The 18,606-nt window shown below is 36.1% G+C and overlaps 1 long non-coding RNA gene across 2 annotated transcripts in view; it reads left to right on the forward strand.

Moving 5' to 3' along the window:
- The first annotated feature begins 1,333 nt into the window (after positions 1 to 1,333).
- The window catches only part of LOC149468550 (uncharacterized), a 42,650-nt gene continuing 25,377 nt past the window's right edge, over positions 1,334 to 18,606 (forward strand). For both annotated transcript variants that reach the window (XR_016311715.1, XR_016311716.1), the window contains exons 1-2: positions 1,334 to 1,431; positions 13,792 to 13,853. This is a non-coding gene — a long non-coding RNA (uncharacterized LOC149468550). The remainder of the gene's footprint in view (positions 1,432 to 13,791; positions 13,854 to 18,606) is intronic.

Here is an 18,606-nt window from a genome sequence, read left to right on the forward strand (position 1 = left end):
ATTGCTTCTATGAAACTCTCCATGACCTAATGCCTCTGCTGGGCCTATTAATACAAGGCTATTGTTTTACAGAACCTCTGTTCACTGAAACCACTCAATTGGATTACAGCTTTTCTTTTATATAGTTGTACAAGGAGTTTGTCAAGCACATCCTGCAACATTTGTGCTTCATTGGTCTAAACCAGATATTACTTGCAATGGCTTTGCTGAGACAGACACTTAATGCCCATAATGAGCATCTAAGTAACTAGGAAGAATATTATCAGAAGTAACATAGAGTAACATATGTAAATGTTGGATTTGATTTTTAGCCACATGCACTTGATAGAAATTGAATGATTTAAGCTGTAGAAACATGCATGCTAAGTGAACAAGGGGGTAAGCAGACAGACACCCCTTGATCAAATTAAACTCAGGAGAAAAAAAGAACAGATGGGTCAAAGAATTCAACACTAGGTTTATTATCCATGGGTGTCTGCTTGCAACCAGTTATATGAGGATCATCACCTAATTCTCTCTAAAACAAGAAAAAAAAATAGTTTTGACTATAAATATACTTTAAATCTTGCGAACAAGGAAACTGTGTCTAAGACAAAAAGTCCCCTAAATGTACCATAACCTGATTTCTACAAAATTCACTGTAGCCATATAGCAAACATCTACTCAGGTTTATTGATGGTGGATCTCCTTCCTGTAGCATACCTCTACTTTATGTATTACGGATCAGAATGACAAATCCAAGGCTTGTTTAAATGGTGACTGTGACACATTTCTTCAGAATAACACTTTCATACATCGACCTTTCTGTATGTGAGAGAAAGATAATAAGGAGTCCACAGCAGATTAAAAAAAATATTTGATAGTGAACAAAATGGACTGGGATGGATTGGTGTGCTGCAGATATATCTGATATACATGAATTAAAAAAATGAAGAGCTGCACAGGACAGCTATGCTCTCTGTATATGATGCAAGGCTTAGTTTTCAATGTTGGCTGGTGTGTTTCTTTATCGGTGTTTTCATAAATGTATAATTTATTTGCTGTTTCTGTTCAGGATGCTACTGACTTAAAATGTATATAAACCCAAATACAAAGGTTGGGTGTATATACCCCACTTTCTACTTTGTAAATGTAGTTGCAGAAGGTTTGTTTTTACTTTAGTGTGAATAAAAGTTTCATAAATACATGTTGAACATGCCAGTTTCTGATCTTTCTCTCTGTGGCCTTTTTAAAAGAGGGACCACCAGCTCACATTTCTGCAGGATGGTGGTCACGCTGTGCTTTCATCCACTCCACAGCAATCGATGCCCTCTGCTGGTTGACCAGTGGCTGAGACAGGGACTTACTGTAAATGTAACTGCCCCTTTTGCTGGATAGTTTGGCTTCTTACAGTTAGTGGAAAAAGAACGGATCTACTGGCAGGACTAACAGGTAACAAATCTGAGCTATGGGGGTATGCAGAAAAACAAAAAGACTGTGTTAATGCTAGGTAATTGTGGGTATGTTGAGTCTATAAGGCTGCTGGTGAAATGTTTAGAACGCTTTCTATAGTACTGGAGACTCCAAACCACTTTTGATGGCTAGGTAATGTTTTCTATAGTTTAGGATCTGGAGTCATATAGTAGATTCATTTGTGTCAATGCTAGTGACAGTCTGCATCATGGATGTATTTTTATTCTTTGGCTCTACCTACACTTTAAATATAAGACTTAGTTAACTAGATAGCCAAGAAGCAATACAGGGGCAATGTTGTATGGTTTATTAAAATGTTTTGTGTGTTATAAAAGAAATGATTCTTGGAATCAAACATTGCTTTAATTGACTAGTAAATGCCGTACTTTAAATTTTATTTGCCGCACTGACAGCACAGCAACTTCTCATATGACTATAGTAATTGGTTTCTGGTTGCTGTGGGATAGTGCACTTTGTTTTTAGCCTGTAAAATAAGGCCAATCATTTCTAACATCATAAATATAATCAATTCATGTCTAACTCTATGATGCATGTTATTAAAAGGTTGTGACAGATTCAAAGGATATTAAATAAAAGCCTGATTTTTATACTTGTGTTCCAGTGTTGTGTTCATGTAAAAGTAAAAAAACACTACACACAGGGAGACAATTTAAAAAAAGAAAATGTATTTGGCCAATATGAGCACTTCATTTTGGATAAGGAAGGACCAAAAATGGGGCCCATGACATCTCTCCACTTGGAAAAATAGTAATAATGAATAGAAGTAGTAACAAACTGTTCTGTTTAATTTAGGATGAAAGGCAAGTGTTTAGCGTTTGAAATAGAACCTAATCTTAAAGTATCATGTTTCCTATTTAATGTAGCCTCATCAAGCAGTTACCAAACATTGCTGGGAAGGCCTGTCTGTTTATCTTACTTTGTCTAGCTTGTTCTGTGATTTGGTGCTACAAAATGGCAAAATCATTTGAGAGAGGAAGATTATATAGCTTTCAGAAGTTGTGAAAAAGTCTTCCCAATTCCCATTCATGAGATGTTGTAACCTTTAAATCTTTACATTCATACATTTCAGCTATGACTTTATGTATGGTATTTTTGAAACTTAAACAAAGAAGCATAAAAAACAGAAAGATTTTTAGTGGATTTAATTAAATTTCAGGCTTAAGTACTGCCAGTTGGCAAGTTGTCACAAGATGATTTGAAATCTTTAATACAACTAGAAGTTTGTGTTAAGCTTGTTAGAACATAATTGGTGCTCTCATATTAAACACACATATGTCATAATTGAAATGTTATTTCACAGAGAAGAATCTTGCAGCATTTTATATCGTCTTTTATAAAACACACAAGCACAACGCGCTTTTAAACGGTAATCCATGCCTTGAAGAAAGATTCTTTAGAAAAACAGCAATTAAAACCAGATGCTGGAACTTGCAGCCTCAGCAGGCGTTTCCTAGGTTTTGCAGGGAAACACAGAAATTCTGCAAACCGATTCTTTTTTTTTTTTTTGTTCAATTTGTTTTATGCAGTTTAAGACACATTTTAAAGTAAGCTCAGCTTCCCTCAAGATGAACTGTGTGAATCTCTACAAATCACAGACAAAGGATTAATACATGCTATGTTTTCGCTCTAAAAGACATAGCATGAAATGAGAGTAATGTAAACTCTCATAAAGATTTGCATTGCCAATCCCAGCTTAGTGCTCTGCTTTTTACTATGGACCATTTCTCCAGCCATAGCAGGAAAAGGTGTTGGAATGTAGAACGATTTGTAGACTAGGACTAGTCAGTTTTCATATGCATTGTGAGAATCAAGTGTTATAAAACATATATCCAGGAACCAAGGTTAAACAAACGTGCCATTTCCTGTTCCTGGAAATATAGCAAGACGGTATCATAGACAAGCTCTCGTGCCTGTGTCTTGCTGTCGCACAAGTCTGACATCATTCCGCACAACAGCAGCGCTGCCTGTAAAAAGTTTACTACTTAGAACTGGCTTCTTAGCAAATGTTCCTTCTATTGCACAACTGAAGCCATCCCGTTTCCGTTATTCAGCAGGAGAGATCATTATTTTTCGTAACTGTTTCCAAAAAATCCCTCTGTAAGTTTATATTGTTCATCACGGGGAGAAAGCACAGTGTTTCTGCCTTGTCAATCGCCTGCCTCCTGTCATTCAGACCAAAATTCTCCGTCAAGTTGTCATAGAGAGACTGGGGGGATTATGCCCAGGCTCTGTCCAGAAATGATTCATGTGGAACGCATGCTTGACTAGCGGAACCGCTGCTGTGAGAGAGCACTTCGGAGACCCTCTTTTCCCACCTTCTTTAGACAATCCTGTATTGTTTGGCTGCAGTCTTAGTGATCCCTGTCCCGGCACACTGACTGACATTGCTTTGAGGTTGCGAGACCTGCTTTGAATTTCTAAAACCTTTCAGGAAGTCCCCATGGGTGCCTTGTGCCATTGAGCTGTTCCTCCTTGGATTTTTCATAATTCTGGGCTTAAAGGTCCCAGCACAATCCCCCTCCCCATTTCACTCTCTTGTTCTCTGCGGTTACTGAACCATTTTGCAAGCACAATTTTCAAAGAGGAGTTAGTGGGATGAGATGAAAGTTAGCTAAACTTTTCATGGCTTTGAGGTCATCATGCCCTTCTCTTAAATTGACTAAATACAAAATAGGATGTTACTCAAAGTATTAATCTTTGTGTACAAGCTGAAGATTCTTTAAAGAAATATATCAGCAGCAATTCATAAGCTATATACTACCTTCTTCTTTCTGCTTTGATTTAGTGGGATGCCAGATTGATTCCATGTACTGAAAAGAATTTCATTAGTTCACTATAAAAGACACACACTACAGCAAAAGTTTGTTTTTTTTTTTTCATTAATATGTAGGAAGATACCAGGCACAACTTCATAAATTTGTAATATTTGTATATTTAAGTTCTAGACTATAATAAAAGTGGCCATAGAAGGGCCATAGAAGGGCCATAGAAGGGCAGATGTCTAGCCAAAAGCAACAGGCATGTATACAGTACATCTGTCCATTTTTTTTTCATCAGTATGACTTATACCAATGTTCACTTTGACTTGGCCAATGGAAACATGTGTCTCCAAAGAAAATGGAATGGTCACTGGCTGCTTGTAAAGAGATTTTCAAATATGCTGGAGAATGCTCTGTGCAATGATGAGTAGTTTGGAAGCTTGGATGCACTTGTTATGCCCCCTACAGAAGTCCTATATGGTTCAGTTGTTGCAAGCAATTCTTAGAATTGTCACATTGATTATAAAAGGTCAGGCCTTGTATGGCCATCCCATGTGTTAGGTTAAGCATTCTGGCCTACAGGTCTTATACATTGCAATCCCACATTTAACATTTGTTGTTTTTTTTCACTATGGTTGTTGGATTTTTAGACACATATAATACTTCTTCTAGTGTCTTGAGGCGATTATGAATGAAAGAGCCATTGAAATAAAAAATGAAGTGTGATTTTATTCTATCACACAATGGTGTAAAATAACAATGTAAAGCGTATTATGAACAGTTCCATGTAGATAAAACTACTGTAAAAATGACAAGCAAACGTTTAAAACAAAGTCACCATTATCTGTCATGGCTGTCCTTGCCATGTGCGATTCTCATGTCCTTGTCCAACTCAATGACTTTGTTGAAGAAGCAGCCGGAAGTAGACGGATATGATGATCTAGCAGCAGTATGCACCTGTTGCAGCTTTTCAGACGTGTGTATGCAAGAGTTATGTAGCGTGTAAGTGTGTGTGTGAGAGAGTCTCTCTTGTCCGATGTCTCATGGTCTTTTAAGAGGCAAATTTACGTCATAGTTAGTGATCTTAATACGTTCTATGGAAATTATTACTGCTTAGCAAAGCCATTTCATATAAGGAAGGGATGCTATACATATGATGTTTGATGGACAGGAACATATGTATGCTGATGTACTAATGACGTAATCCTCAGCTATATATTTACAGAATAGTATAGCTTAAGAACATATCAATGTATAATCACTAAACTATATATGTATCAATGTTAGAAACGTATACTAAATACACACAGATGCTATTAAAATACGTAATGTAATAGTAAGTCACTTCTAATAACCTTGACATAACTAACAGATACTTTTAACCAACTATATCTAAATATAGTATACTCAACCTAACTTGTATATCTTTTGGTCTCAGCTATAATTGAAGAATAGTAAATACTACCATTTGTCAAAGACCATTCACACATATTAATTTTAATTATGACTAATCATAAAAACCAAATATTTTGCAAGCTTGCCATCAATATAAGTGCCGAATCATAATTTAGATTTAACAATGGTTAAGTTGCATAAATAACAAGGTATCAACAAAAACTAGATTGAAGAATAACTATTTCAAGTTTCTGAATCTGAAGATTATTTTAAAATTCCATATTTTTTGCGTGACAATGATAAAAGACAATTCTGTTCAATAATATAAGAATCAAATTAAGCATAAACATGTATACATTGCATAAAGGTAAACAAAAGAAGATATGCATTCAAAGAACTAATCCCCAGAAACACCTTGCCTTGCCCCCACTTCCAAGAGCACACACCATGCTGCCCCAAGCTTATTGATTATTAACCAGAGTTATCTGCTCTGCCGCTGGCACTTGTCAGAAACATGTCTTTTGTCCGTCAGAGAAGCTCCTCTCAATGGAGGTTAAGCATGAATTAATTACCAGTTCATCACATTTAACCTCCTGTCTATCTCTCAAATGCATACCACCAAAAATGCTGCTCTTGTGGCTTCAGGGATCTCCTAGGTCTGAATTAAGAGTTTGCTTCTCATTGACTGACAGAGCAGTTGTGTCTTTTATAGTGTAGCTGACTCTCCAATGAAAATAACATGTTTTGTCTTACAGCTGTATCAACCTCACTTATGCTACTACTTTGAGCAATCATTTCTTTTCCTAAGCTTGGTCAAATAGAGGAAGTCTGTAGAGAGTGCAGAACATTCATTAACATACAAATATTTCCCTATCTGACTGTAATGTGATCTGGTTGATGATCATCTCACATCTATGGACATCTTAAAGCTAGCCATAGGCAAAATATCATGTCTCCACATTTGGCTGTTATCAGAAAGATCAGCTGCTAATCCCATGGCTACATCCAGAGTAGAGGCACACTGATTGGCCACTCTTTGGTGGAATGATGGATCAAGCAATTTTAAAAATGTATTTGTTGTTGTGCCCTAGATAAGCAAAGTTGGCTGCTTTTCTGTTTATCTGCAAGCACTTGACAAAGCTAAGATTTTATGTGTTTGGGACCAATGGATCATTGGATGATTGCTGTATCTGAAGGGGACCAAATTATGGATGTATGCATGTCTTTTGACCATTCATGTTTAGCCTATTCAGAGATTCAAGAGAGACACACTAGAGACACATCAGGGTTTATTTACTAAAGCTGGAGAGTCCAAAATCAGACTCCCTTCTGCATAGAAACCAATCAGCTTCTAACCTCAGCTTGTTCAATGAAGCTTTGGCAATGAAACCTGGAAGCTGATTGGTTTCTATGCAGAAGTGAGTCTGATTTTGCACTCTCCAGCTTTAGTAAATAAACCCCATCATGTCTCTGCACATCATGTCTCTGAGACAAATCACCCCATCATGTCTCTGAGACAAAGCCATAAAGATAAAGAAAGACATTTTGCTTTGACAGCCTTAAGGGTCAGTTCACACATAGTACAATGACTGGAATTTTTCCTCACTGGAAGAATGTCTGTCACTGCTAGGGCACATGGAAATCAATTGTTTTCTGTGTGCCCTTTTCGCAGTGCAAAACAGTCTGGAGGTCCGGTGCAGGGAGCTGCAATTGCAGCACACTAAATGGCATGGCACGGCATGTCACAGCACAGCAGTATAACGCACTGAGCTGCTGTACCTTGACATGGTGTACCTTGAGCACTTTAACCCTTTTGCGCCGACTTCACACAAATATGCAGCCTCACAGAACTGGGCTTTTTCCGCGGAGCCGCATATTTGCGTACCTGTCTTTATGCTGGGAGCACGCCGCACAGCGCGCTCCTAGCACAGAGAATGGGGTGTCACAGAGAGTCCCAGGTTCCAGTTCTAACGGTCGTGACCTGAGAATACTGATTCCAGATCACATGATCGCTGTGCTAGCCTCTGATTGGCTATCACAGTAATCAGTAACAGTATAGCCCGGCCCCCTTGTTTTTTTTTCCTTTCTCTTTCTATGAATGGAGTAGAGAGATACATTGTATCTTTCTAACTCTTAGCATAGAGGGGGGGAAAAAGTTTGTTAAAAAGATAAATAAAAAATAAAATAAAATTTAAGAAAAAATACCTAGATCAAGGTTTGATCTAGTTCAGTACCAGGGTAAGTGGTTGGGTCAAGGTCAAGGTCAAAAGGTTAGGGTCAAAGGTCAGGATTTTTTTTTATTGGTATCAGTGTCAGTTAGTGTCAGTGTGTTTTAGGTAAACTCCCCCCCCCCCCCAAAAAAAACAAAATGCGCACTATTGTTTCTGGGCTGTGCTACGGGTACAAACAACAAATAACATACACATAAATGGTATTGCTGCGATTGTCAAGAGCTGGAAAATTTATTTTGGGTTGTTCTTTGGTGGTAGGTTATGGTAGTAAAAAGAAACACGCAGCTAAATCGTAAAAAATTTTTTTTTTTTACTATTTTGGGCCAGTTTTCCTTTGATAATAAAAAAAAATCAGGAGATATCCATTACCATTTACCACCAAATGAAAGTCCAATTTGTCCTGAAAAAAACAAGGTATAATTCACCTGGATGTACAAAGTAGTTGTGATGATATGTACGGTTTTACTAACACATGTTAACATTGCAAAATTCTGCTTAGGCATTAAGATTTGTTTTACCCTTAGGCATGAAGGGGTTAAATAAAGTTTAGAATAAAGAAGAAAAAAGGAACTGTGTCATTCACTGTAATGCACATCACACTGCTTCCTCACCAGTCACTATAACAGCATTGGACAGCTGCCCACATGCTAAACTTTTCTAGTTTAGTGTGCGGGCAGTGTGAACAGTCCCTTAAGGGTGATAATGAACAATGAAAATGTTTTTCGACCCAGCAAAGTGTAGGCTTGAGTACATGGACTGCCTTTGTAAAAACTGAAAACAGACTGAAGCTTTGTAATTACCTACTACTACTAGTGTCTGCATGTATGCTGTTGCAGTCCCTTTGCAGTATATTTATTAGGCTTGGCAATACAGCGTCCCCTATCCAACGATGACAGATGGTGATGGGCATCTTGTACAACACCCACAAGTAGACTCCTGGGGCAGATGCTTGAAATCTCAAGTTAATAAGTTTATTTGTATATACTCCACAGTTCAACATCAATACAATACAATACAATACCAAACAACAGTTAAAATATGCCCAGATGTCTATATTCTACTTCTCCCGATGCATTTGTCAAAGTCCTACTTTCTCTTGACCCCTTCACACTTTGACGAATACTTTGGAGTATATGCAAATTAACTTATTTGTTGGTGCTAGATAAGTACCTGGGTATACTGTTTGAGTGCAAATGTTCATATCCTTTCAATACTTTTATTATGTTTTTAAAAAATAGAATAAAGTAGAATAATAATCACGCCCGTTAACTAGCAGACTTTGGAAACATTGCAGGGATATGTGGGATGTTATGCCCAACTGCATATAACATTTACTGTTGTAAACTAATAGACATGATTATAACCAGAAAGAAGAGAAATTGCGAAAGTTAAAGGCTGAGCAACAAAGAGAGAATAGGAGAGAAGGGAGAGAAAAGAAGACAAAAAAAGACTACAGCTATGCAGTATCCCGCTATTGCCTATAGATGGATAATAACCAGCAGAATGTAACATCTCAACAATCAAGAATTGGTAATACAATTGGTAATACATTCAATCCAGGGTTTCAACACTTTTTCAAAATGTTGTTGTCCATCTTGTAATGTGCTAGCTAATTTCTCATTAGACATAATCCAGGATATTTTGTGTTTAACTATTTTAAAAGATACCACTGAATTTTTCCATGTCCTTGCTATTGAGATTTTAGCAGTAGGTGGAATAAAAAAGATCAGACCCTGGATTATATCATTGAATATTATGAAGTGAGGATGTTTGGCAACCCAAATACCAGAAGTCCTAAAGATTCTGCACTTTCCAAAATTGTCTAAATCTAGAGCATTCCCACCATATGTGTATCATTGCGTCCTGTAGTTCACATCCCAGGAAACATTATAGCAAGTCTAATGGGCACCATATACCATCTTGACAGAAATTAAAAGTTAGCTTCAATAAAAGAGATACATTCAGAATGCCACAAAAAAACAAGAAAAAAAAAGCATTTAGAATGGCAAGTGTCAATGGTATCAGTTACTCCTGTCTCTGTTTCCCAGGCAATCTTGTATAGTAAAAGTGCAAACATTTTTATGATTCGAATGTTTTATTTTTTGTTATTATATTAAATGTTATTGTACTATTAGTTCTTGTTTTGTCATAATACTTCAGGTCATGTCCTGTGTAAAATTGAAGAGATTATCCATAGAGAAGTCATTTTGGACTATACCACATAGTACAATGGGTCATATTCTGTATGATATTATATGCATTATTCACAAATCTAAGGCAGTATATGAAGTAAAAAGCTCAGATGACCTTTTATAACTTAAGGTCGTTCTATGTTGGTGAGTACCTTTTCATATGGGTGAAGGAATCACAAGTAATATTGAGTGCAGCATACAAATTAGTTGGAATATCACAGTGAAAGATAATTGAAAGTTGTTGTTTCAATCTGGTTGGGAACTGGGTTCACTTTAAACTAAGACCTTTGTTTAAGATTGTATTTCTTTTACAATTTTGATCAAAAGACATATTGTCATATGTGTTTCAATGTTTATTATTAATATTTTGTTCAGGCGGTGCTATACATATTGCATTTAATATTTGTTTTTGATGTTTCTTCACTCTTTCTGTATAGTAGCTGTCTCAAGATCTAACTATATAGATAGTGAAGAAATATTTTCATACAAATCTGTAAGTGTTGATAACAAGTCATGGATATAATGAAGTGTTTTCACTGAATAGGAGCTCATGTATAGGTTTGCAGCCAGCTTGTCTGTGGTTTTGAACTTGAACTTAAGGCCAACCAATGTCACAGGTTTTCAGAGCTCTAGCGTTAGGGAAAACATAGGCTATAAGTTGTTCTTGAAGACCACAGACACATTAAGCTCATTTAGTAAGGATGTTGAGAATGTACACACATAATAGAGTGATGATTCACTTCAATTATCCAATCATGTGCAGATTAAACAATAAACAAGAATTTGCTTTTCACATTACATGATAATTAAAGTAAATCTTCATTCTTTGTGTGAACATTCTGATCTTCTTCAGTAAATTAGCCTCATTGTATACTCACATAATAGGTTAGAATGTGTGTTTTCTTTTATCACCTTTGGGGTTCTGCTTTGGTCACATTCTGGTCAGTGCAAAGTGAGCACAAAATTTGATTTGTGCAGTAACCTATCCAACTGCACAAACGTGCAACAAAATCGAAATCTGAATGATCAGCTAACAACAGTATGGAACCAATAAATCTACACAGTGTACTATAATTCTTTGGACACTATGGGGTTTATTTACTAAAGCTGGAGAGTCCAAAATCAGACTCCCTTCTGCATAGAAACAAATCAGCTTCTAACCTCAGCTTGTTCAATGAAGCTTTGGCAATGAAACCTGGAAGCTGATTGGTTTCTATGCAGAAGGGAGTCTGATTTTGGACTCTCCAGCTTTAGTAAATAATCCCCGACATGCCAGAGCTTTTATGGTATCAGATAATTGTACCATCTGTTGCCAGCATAACTCCTTTAAATTTAAATTATGAATGGGTTTAGTTTTAGTACAGTTATCCCTAAACATGTTCCTGGCCCCTGATGACATCAATTCTGATGAAACAAGTCCAGCGGAGCATGCAGTCTGAGATTATCATTAGAGATGAGCGAATCGAACTTGGCGAAGTGGAATTCGTTTCGAATATTAGGAAAAATTCGATTCGCATCGAATCCGAATTTTAGCAAACTTCGGATGCACGAATCGAATTTTCCCCGATCAGCCGGCAAAAGTGTCACTGCAGAGAGCTCCGCTATTTCTGACAGTTCTCTGACAGTTCTGACAGTTCATTTACAGCGGTTGAAACATTGTATCTATTTGTTTCCATTTAGGATACAGATGTTTTTATTTGGAAATAAATAGATACAATGTTTCAACCGCTGTAAATGAACTGTCAGAACTGTCAGAGAACTGTCAGAAATAGCGGAGCTCTCTGCAGATACACTTTTTGCTGTACTGGAATTCTTCTTCTTTTCATTCTTCTTCTTCTTTTCATTCTTCTTCTTCTTCTTTTCATTCTTCTTTTCATTCTTCTTCTTCTTCTTTTCATTCTTCTTCTTCTTCTTTTCATTCTTCTTCTTCTTCTTTTCATTCTTCTTTTCATTCTTCTTCTTCTTCTTTTCATTCTTCTTTTCATTCTTCTTTTCATTCTTCTTCTTCTTCTTTTCATTCTTCTTTTCATTCTTCTTTTCATTCTTCTTCTTCTTCTTTTCATTCTTCTTTTCATTCTTCTCATTCTTCTATTAATTCTTCTTTTCATTCTTCTTCTCATTCTTCTTTTCATTCTTCTTCTTCTTCTTTTCATTCTTCTTCTTCTTCTTTTCATTCTTCTTTTCATTCATCTTCTTTTCATTCTTCTTCTTTTCATTCTTCTTTTCATTCTTCTACTTCTTCTTCTTTTCATTCTTCTTCTTCTTCTTTTCATTCTTCTTTTCATTCTTCTTTTCATTCTTCTTCTTTTCATTCTTCTTCTTCTTCTTTTCATTCTTCTTCTTCTTCTTTTCATTCTTCTTTTCATTCTTCTTCTTCTTTTCATTCTTCTTTTCATTCTTCTTCTTTTCATTCTGCTTTTCATTCTTCTTCTTCTTCTTTTCATTCTTCTTCTTCTTCTTCTTCTTCGTCGTGCCCCGTGACTGCCCAAATGAGTGAAGTGTGCGGTGATTCTAAGATCGACGGCACTCATCTGCATGTCATACTGACTGACAGTATTATTTCTCTTCCCCAGCAGACTCCAAGGGCATTTAAATTAAAGGTACAGTGTTCTGCACTAATATAAAGGCTCTCTGAAGCCTAGAAACCCTTTAAATAAGTTAAATTCGCGGCGAATAAATTTGCATCGAATCGAATTTCTCCCGCAAATTCGGCGAATCAGCCGAATCGAATTTTTGAATAATTCGCTCATCTCTAATTATCATACATGCACAGTGAGAGGTGCAGCTCTTTTCATTTGTGCGCATTCATTACCTTTACTTGTGAGTATAATTTTATATCAGTAAACCCGGAGTATTTTTACAGTATTACGCTATGTGGGGTCTCTTTCTGATATGGCCACTTTACAGTACTGGTGTTGTGGAGTCCACCAGTGGGAATGTAGGATCCATTGTTCCTGGAAGCATGTTTGAGCTCCTGTATTTGAGGGGTCATAAAATCTGGTAAAAGGCATACTATTTATGTTAGTGAGTGTTACCGGATGCATTGCACAACATTTCTGGTATCATTGAAAGTGGACATTTTTCACTACTGCTTTCACAACGTATGGATGTTTAAAAAAATATTTATTTTTGCACTTGACACTTTTTTGTCCTTTTTGCACAACTGTCCTTTTTGCACAACTGTCCTTTTTGCACAAGTGTTTTGAATTGCACAATATATGCAGAGTATTTATGAATCATTATTGTAAATTTAAAGTGACAGCACAACACTTTTTTCTATATTTATTTTTGCTCAATATCTGTTTGTGGATATTATGTGTATTCTGCTGTCTGTTTCATTAGCTATTATTTCACTGTAATCAACATTAAGCGCAAAGATTATATGATTTTGATATCCTTAAACTGACCCTATTTTTCACCACAGCAAAGTCCCTTGGTCCGGCAACTTCTCTTATGTGATCCTATGATGGAGGGGCTCTCTGTACAAATGAATGGAGATTTCTCCAAGCACGTGCAGTAGAAGAATGTGGAGACATTGCAGAGGTGGCTGTGGGGCTTTCTAGGTGTCAGTTTTATCATCTTTCGTGTTTAGAATCCACTGTGCTCTAATTATTCGCCGTCTTAACTGAATGAACATGTACCAGTGTCGCTGTGGTTATAACATTGCTAATCTTTTTAAGCTAGTTGATGTTAAAATGTGAGTTCATCCAAAATGTGATTAATTTATTTTCTATTCTTCAGAATGCTACAAGAGGTGTAGGAACACCCAAATGTGACTGGGAACAGCCAAAGCTGCAAGAATGGTAGGAATCAAAACATGAATTATGGAAGGGATCAGACCCAGATCCAGATGCCTGCTGATATATAAGAATGACCATTTAGGAAGACTTTCCTCATGTAATCTTGCTTTTTCAGTTGCAACAAAGAGGTGCCTACATTCTAGTAATTCTGACATTCACTAACATTTATAAAAGTCCTTTTAGAATAAACCATTGGCAAACACATATCATTAAGTTATGTGTGAACATGCTTTGAAATTTGAGATTCATAGAAAAACATGGCCCTGTTTCAACAAATACTGATTAACAAGTTGCAATGATTTTCAGAATGTAGGTGAAATTGTCTGAAAAACAGGTGTCAGACTTCTGGAAAATAGAATACTGAAACTTGCGAGTGACTTTTCCACCGTCAATTGCAGTGGAAAATAGGGATCAATGATCCCTTCACTGATCAGAAAGTACATTTCTTAGTTCTTTTTGATAAAGCAATCCAGGCACAGTCTGTTATTTATTTTGCTACTGGAAGACATCAACCAAAAGACGGAAATCGTCTTTAACAGAATCATAACTGCTACGAAAAAGAATGGAAATTGCCTATTTATATATTTCATAGCAGTAGAAGATGAAATAAAAGTTAAAAGTGTAGCATACTGTAATCTATCTATCTATCTATCTATCTATCTATCTATCTATCTATCTATCTATTTTACCTTTACTAAGACACACTAATTTTTCCCTAATACAGCTTTTGTACCTTCTGCATGTCTGAAATAAAGAAACAGCACTAAAACCTAGGTCATCACCACAAGATCTATTTAAGTTACGATGATAAGAAAGGAAACAAAGAAAACACAGAATTAACACAAATTAATACAAGACTTATATAAAATGCAAAAATATGAATACAAATAGGAAATTGAAAGGATCTACAATAAAATGCCAATTGTGTATTCATCAATAGGAGTAGGTTATCAAAAAGGGAGGTTAATGCCTGACAGCCAGGTTTTCTGACTGTAACCATGCTTATTTTGTCTGTAGAAATCACAGGTTTTAAAAACATGACATGGCATTCCCAACTAGCTACCTGCCCATCAAAGCATTAGCTGTTTGTCACATCTCTGTTTTTTTACTAACCCAGCTTGTCCAGTGATGCATTTGGAAGAAATGGCTCCACACTTGATGCCTCCGTTGAAATTGGTGTCTTCTATATAGATTTAAAAAACATATATGTAGCTCATGACAACTTCTTTATAAAGTCTATAAGATTTATGAAGGTGGATATAAAAATAAATTCTGATCACCATTTCATTCATCTTCAACAACCCTTTTACATTATTCCTTGGGAACACAATCAATTCATCCTGTTCCAGCTACTTTTTACCTCACTCTTTTATCTTCCTGACTGCTTTCTCATCTTTCATGTCTGTTTGCTTCCTTTAACATACTACGATAAGCTAGAACTGTAATTTTTTTTACCTGCTTAGTATTTGTTTACCTGCTTGAAACAAAAGTTACTGTAGGTAACGCCCTAATAATCCCAGCAACCCAGATTTGTTTTTTATAGCTGATATTTGCTTTCATTCTCTCAGTTAAATCTCACATTAGTCATCCAATCTCATCTTAAAGTTAAAAACATTTTAGTATCTGTACTATCCTTACTTATGACACAAAGCATAGCCCATGTGTCCCTTAACAGTTGTAGCATCCAAATTTGAGGCCTTTAAATAATCAGGCTGGTACCCCCCTGATTCATCCTGAACTCTTTTTGGTCAATTCATCCATCCTCCTTCCTTCTGCTTGATTGCTATTCCTCTCTGTCAGCTTTTACTCTTTGACAACTAAATAGTTCACACTTTCGATGCTAACATACAAAGTTTTGTCCTACCTGGCCTCTTCCTACATTTCCTAAAAAATGTCCTAAATACTACTTAAAATGTTCCTATTTTCTACAGTTGACCTTTCCCTTTTCCTCCACTCACTTCAATCTCATCTTAAGGACTTCTCACATACTTCTCCTCTTATCTCTCATTTTATTACACCATTTGGCACTTTTAAGTCTTTAACTTTTAAATGTTTCAAAATGACCTCTTTAGGCAAGCATAAAACCTAACGTAAGATATTGGGGTTGATTTACTAAAGGCAAATGCACTGTTCATTAAAGTAAAACTAAAGGAAAATTTTTTTTAGTTTTGGATAGAATGGAAAGGGATTAGAATGCTTGTCAGTTTTTATTGCAATCTGTGGCTGCCATTCAGGAAATTCTCCCTCTCTATTTGTCCTGTTTACCATTATAAATGAAAGTGAAAGTAAAAGAAAATCCCTAAGTTTGAGTTGTCTCCAGAAAAGTAATAGAGGGGAAATCTTCCAATGAGGACACTAGTTCTGGTGGCCTGGGGTTCCCCAATGATCTTCTCTCACTTCCTATTTTGCTATGGGACAGAAAGTGAAGGGATATCTCCACAATAGGATACAGATGCTGAAAAAATTGACAGTGGTCATAACCCTTCCTCGCGCTATCCAAAATGAAAAAAAAAATGTGCCTATAGTTCTACTTTAAACTCATGGGATAATTCCCTTGCAGAGTGCAAATGCACTTGCAAAGTAAACATTCTATTTGCTTTTAGTAAATTAACCTCATTGTTTCCAGCTACTGAGTCGCCACTACTTTCCTACCTACTTATTAATAATATTACCTTACCCCTTGCTGTTGCCATTTTAACTCTGTAGACTGTATGCATGTATGGACAGAGCTATTGTTCCAGTAGTTTGGTATTGATATAGTATGTACATGTCACTGTAGATTTTGTATTATTTGTATTACCTATATTTTCATTCATTGTATTATGCAGCAAACCAAACAGAAGACTATGTTAGTATAGAAATCAATAATAAAATAATAGAAATGCAGGATATGAGGTTCACAAAAGATGTATATATTATTCCTACGCATAGAAATATTATAATAAAATATGTCTGGCCACACTATAATAATAAATTATCACGTTACCTATTTTCATCTTTTGTATCCTCCTTTTTGCTCAGTTGCTCTCAAGGAAGCTGATATACAATAGCTTCTTAATATGTAAGTTTACTGGAAGATAAGAAGAGAATAAAAAAGTGGGATCAAATCAAAGTCTGGTAGACAGTGGATGACTAAATTCACCTGGGACTGATATGTCAGTGTAAACTATGTTTTTTATTCCTCAAACTCTTGAGAAAATAATCTATGCCCTCCCCTGAAGGCCATCACATATCTCATTCGGTTTTGTGTTGAGTTCTAATGTCACCAAGCTCAATGGAGTTTCTCCATATGGAATTCAGAAATATTCACTTCTTAATATCAAGCTGAGCTAGCTATGTTACTTCTACTGTGGGGGGCCAGATGTAGGACTTCTTTGTCAAGGTCTTCAAAAGTTCTAATAAATTTACATATGTAAAATGTTGTCTTCCACTTAAAAGTGGCATATCATTGTAGCCTTACCTATAACTGCAAATTTTGCTTTCATTCATTATTTAATACAGAAAAATACACACTTACAAAAATATGGAAAGCATACAGTGTCCTAAAAAGACAAGTACATTCAACTTAAAAAAATACATAAAATAACTATACAAAAATGAAAAAGAATATGGCACACAGATCAAAGATCAGTGTCTTCAAAGCTCGTAATGATTGTGAATCAATGAAGTTGGTTTACATATTAGGTTTCATATACTTTGATATTCAGCTTCAGAACTAAACATCAGAAAATGGGCATGGCTCCTTTACAGTGAATTTACCTAAAAAAAGGCTCACTTTACTATACAGACTTCTTTAGAGTTGTGCAGGGCAGGGCTCCTTTCTATTTTGAAATAGGTAGCTGGTGACTTTTTACTGTCTCAAAGTTGGATTTTTTTGTTGACCGTGTATTCTGAAAATATGAGAGCATCTCAAGGGAACTCTAGTCCTGTAAGTATTTCCTGCACAAGATCATCATTCTTCTTTACTTGTACCACTGGCATAAAATCTTGCTTTACTATCCATTTAGTGTAAGTGCTGCCTCTTTTACAGGCATTTTATAAGGAAGTGCAATACATGGATTCCTAGATGTAAGCTATAAAAAACTGGCCAGCAGGAATTCAAGAATATGTGAAGAGATTTTATAGTAAGAGACAAAGTCTAAAGCTGCTGTGTCAATGTGTTTGCTTGGCAAAGACAATGAGGATCTTTGCTCTGATTTAATCATGTGTGTTTGACGTGCTGACATGTTAAATTTACATGCAATCCTTTGGTAATGAGCACAGTGAACATTGGGGTGTATATCTAAATGTAGTTAGCATACTGTAATAAAAACAGCTCCTTCCCAGCCATCCTCTGGCAAGCAGTTATAGCCTCCGGTGCTCCACTCTGCTCAAAGAGTGGGAGGTTATAAATATGAATTAGTATTGAAAAAAATTCTGCCTTCTAATCTAAATCCAAATGTTATGATCTAGGTTCCTCACCAACTCTGGATGGGATCCCCCAAAGCACTTGTCACAGTTGGTGAACAATTCACGTTTAGTTAATGAGAAAAAGGGAGACATTTTAGAGAAGAATTTTCTTTTTTTTTTGCCAGGTTCATTTTCTCACTATTGGAAATAGGTTCAAAGTAAATGTGTTTTCTATTCCATTTCCCTGCTAATACCTGATAGTTGTATATACAGCTCTTCAGCTGCAATTAATAAGTCAAACTAAACTTACTTGGGCATATGTTTGAACTGGCAATCCTACCGAACGCTGTAGAGAAACAGCATTTTG

Source organism: Staurois parvus, unplaced genomic scaffold (assembly GCF_062004578.1).
Source record: "Staurois parvus isolate SC_StPar_1 unplaced genomic scaffold, SC_StPar_1.0 ptg000086l, whole genome shotgun sequence".
Taxonomy (NCBI): domain Eukaryota; kingdom Metazoa; phylum Chordata; class Amphibia; order Anura; family Ranidae; genus Staurois; species Staurois parvus.